The sequence below is a fragment of the Fukomys damarensis genome, unplaced genomic scaffold (assembly GCF_012274545.1).
Source record: "Fukomys damarensis isolate Sample0158 unplaced genomic scaffold, DMR_v1.0_HiC HiC_scaffold_2, whole genome shotgun sequence".
NCBI lineage: Eukaryota > Metazoa > Chordata > Mammalia > Rodentia > Bathyergidae > Fukomys > Fukomys damarensis.
Genome location: NW_022900914.1, coordinates 37,304,009 through 37,307,998, shown reverse-complemented (window position 1 = coordinate 37,307,998; position 3,990 = coordinate 37,304,009).

The following is a 3,990-nucleotide window of genomic DNA, read 5'->3' as shown; positions in this document are numbered from 1 at the left end:
TCTCTTGCCTTTTGGGTTGAGAAATGCTGTGTTGTAATTTATATCTGGGAGGCGGCATTAGAAATGTGGTAGTGTGCCGCTCCAGATGGACAGATCATTTATAACTAGCACAATATATTATCAATGCACTGCTCTTTAGGACCTGCTATATAATAGACATGTAATGAAGCATATGAAACATGGGTCTCATTTCCAAGTCCTGAACATGGAGCAGGATTTCGGGGAAGAAAAGGCATCCTAGGTGTGTGTGTGGGGGTGGGGGGGACGGGGAGAAGGTTTGTCTCTTTAAGACTGACTCAGAGGAAAAGCAAAAGTCATCAACTCTGAAAGTAACAAATGAGAGCCCAGAGCTGTGGCGCTAATGTGCAAACTTGTTTCTGTCCTCTATGGCGCCATCATTTATTCAGGAGGTAGAAGCAGAAGACGGGGACTTGCATTTGCTTGATACTCAATTATACATTAGTGTACATCACTTGGCAATCTGTTCATATCAATTTAATTGGATTTTAATATTGCCTCTGATCTTGTTGTCCAATTAACAGTACTGGCTGGCAATAAAGCAGAACCACACACTATGTAACACCTTTGATCCCTGCCATATGGAGCTCTTCCATTGATTACCACATTTTCAAAAAATTTCACTCTCTCAATATGGGCTGTGATAAATGGGAGAAAAAGCACATCCCTGATGTGATAAAAATTTCACTTCAACTCGCAACTTCATTTATTTTGTTGACATTCGGCTCTGATTAAGAACAATAAAAAAATCATGCCCTGAATATCATATGCAAATACAACCCTGGGCATGAATCTAATCATGCCATGGGAGCATTACCATGACTAGCCTGGCATCAGCTCAATTTTTTTTAAAGTGACAGCATACACTTCTGGGCTGGCTGTTCGGAGTAGTTGCCACAGCTATGTCATCTAATAAACATCTGATGTTTCCGTTCCCACCGAGGCATGGAGAAAGCTTTTGAATTTCTGCCTATTATTAGGAGGGCCCAGTATTCAGGTGCTGTCTGGCTTGGACACTCCCCTTAACCTTCTGCTTCTCCCCCAGGGTCTGGAAGAGTCAGGCGACTGGGAGCTGAGAGGAGTGAGGCTCCTATGTGAACCCTGGGCTTTCTCTTCCTCTTGGAATGGGTGGGCAATGGAATTTGGGAAGGGGCTGCAAAGGCACAGAGGGACCTGCCTGCCCTAGGAAGCTTATGAATGTGTGTGAGCTCCAGCTTCCTGTTTGCCTCTTGGAGTTATGCAAGCAATTATGGCTTGATGCCCTGGAGACACTCCCAAATGACAGGATTAACCCCCAAGGGAAACAGGCTTCTGTTGTGAAGGATTACATCAATGTTCTAAAGAGCTCTTCCACAACTCAGAGGAGTCGCTGATCCTTTTCATGCCTGGACAAGGAGGTTGCCTGTGGCCAGAGCTGGGAAATGCCAGAGAGGCCCCTCTTGGATCCCACAGGCTCTGCTCTCACACCCTTTCCTGCTCCCCAGGATAGATTCCTCAGCTAGCTCTGTGGCTCTTCTGGTTCTTACCCAACTGGGGCTGGGAAGTTGGACTCTGAGCTTCAAAGCGGGCCGGCTGCCCCACACAATGACCTGGAAGAGAGAGAGAGGTTGATAGGGTAGCCTTGCCCAGTGGCCTATGGGTACCCTGGGAAGCTGAGACTCACCTGGAATCCAGGCAACTCTGGAATGTGGGAGGAAGCCAAGGCTGTCGACTGCACATGGTATAAATTATTTCTTGACCATTAGCAGTGTTTCTACCTTGTAACTGTTCTTCGGGCATATTAAATCAGTGAGAAGAAGAGCATGCTAGGACATCTGGGGCTGCCAGATAATTCCGTTAATTTCTATTCCCTTGAACCTGGAGGTGTTAATTTGGAAGCACAACAGAAGAGTCTGAAGAATGCTAATACGTCATTTGAATGATTAATGCAATCAGAGGGATTGGGGGGACCTCTGTTTACTTTTTAATTTTGACATGGCACAGCAAGGAGGAGAGTGGCTAATTTTCCAAAGTTAAGGGCGAGTTGGTTTAATTTTAGTCACGCGGCTTCAACAGGGCTTTGGGGAGCTGAGGTGGCTCAGAAGAGCTGTATTGGGGGGCGGGTAGTATTGCTCCTATAATGGTCACAGCCAGGAAAACGAGTGAATTTGTTTTGTGATCTGATGAGCCCTGTCCTCTTGGGTGAGGAAGCTCCCAGAAGCTGCTGGGAACCACAAACAGGAGGAAAAAAAAAATGTAAGAAAGAAAGGAAAAGAGACAGCATGGAAAAACATAGCCTAAAATAGGTGATAGCCTTATAATGTACATGTATTTTTATCTGACATTTCCAAATTGAGTGGCTTTCTTTAAAAGAAGGAAAATATTTCCAAATTTATTTAAATGGAACCTTATTAGGGAAAGCTTAGGACGGAACAACTATTTAAAAACATATTTTCAGGAGAGACAAAAAGGAAGACATTTAATACTTAGCAGTCTGTGGGCATTTTAAAGAAGTCTGAAATCTTTTTATTGCACTGCCTCTGATTAGAGGCGGCTTAGGACTGTGATAACAGGAAATTTCAAAGGGCACTTTCCACCACCAGCCAGCCACCATAGTATCGCCTTTTTAAAACAAAGGAGGTATTGTGAGAGTGAAAGGGATTTGGCCCCAAGCACTAAACAAATTCTAGAGAGCAGAAACACCCTGTAATTATGTTGATAGTAAATTAATGTTTTTGTGATTTACCCATATCACCTCAGAATAGGTGTTGTTCAAAGGTACCTACTGCAAATATTCGGCAGACACACCAAAGAAGGGATGAAGTCAAAATGGTTCCTCATAAAGCCTTGTGTTTAACCTACACAGGGAGCATTCCAGTGCCAGAAAGACATGTTTCCCCAGGGTACCTCCCAGACAAGGCTTAGGGAAGCTGGGACAGAGGACAGCGCCCCCCCCTTTCTTCCCCAGGTGCACGTGTTTTGAGGGTTCCTTGTCTGTAAAATGATAGGGCCGTGCTGTCTGGATGCTCCAGTCCTTCCCATCTCTGCTGCCTTTCGCTTCCTGGAGTCCAGCCTTCTTGGGTTTAAGACACGCTGGTTTTCCTCTGGTGTGACCCGTGAAGTTCAGATGGTGTCTTGAGTTGAACAGACCTTAGTTTTGATTTCCACAGAACATTTCCTCAGGACGTAGGAAGTTCTTTGCCCAAACTCAGCAAATCTCAGCATATAGATATAAATAAACAGCAACCGAGGGATTGTATACAGCAGCTAAGCCATATCCACGGGTTTGCATCCACAGATTAAACCAACTGTGGATGGAAAGTATTTGGAGGAAAATTAGGTTTGTAGTGAGTAGGGGTAGATGTTTTTCCCTGTCATTATTTCCTAAAGTATAACAACCATTTGAAGAAGCATTTGTATTTTATTAGTGTTGTAAGTAATCTAGAGATGATCTAAAGTGAATGGGAGCATGTGTGTAAATTACAGGCATATACTATACTATTTTATACAAGATACTACAGATTTTGATATCCAACGTGGTAGTGGGGATATCGGATCTGAGGAAAGTGAGAGATAATTTTATGCCAGGGACTATCTAGGCCTTTTGTGCAACACAGATTTCTCTAAGTTAATTCTCAAAACCATCCTGAGGTAGAGGATGAAGAAATCGATGTTAAAGAATAACTGGCCTGCATCTAGCTGGAGAAACCACATTTTCTAACCATATTTCTGTTCCTTTTGAACCACATAAGATTTGTTCTGGGCACAATTGTGAAGTGGACAGGTTGGCATTATAGGCTCCCTCTGTTGTTTTCTCCTCAGTTTCCTCTTCTCTTTAAGTACTCAATAATTTTTCTTTTTATCTTGATGTATACTTTCATCAAAATTTATTAGCAAGAGAAGATCTAGTATCAGTCATACATTCTTTAGTATGAATTTAAAGCCAAGCCTGAAACTGTGTTAGGTCCTTTTTTTTTTTTTTTTTTTTAAATA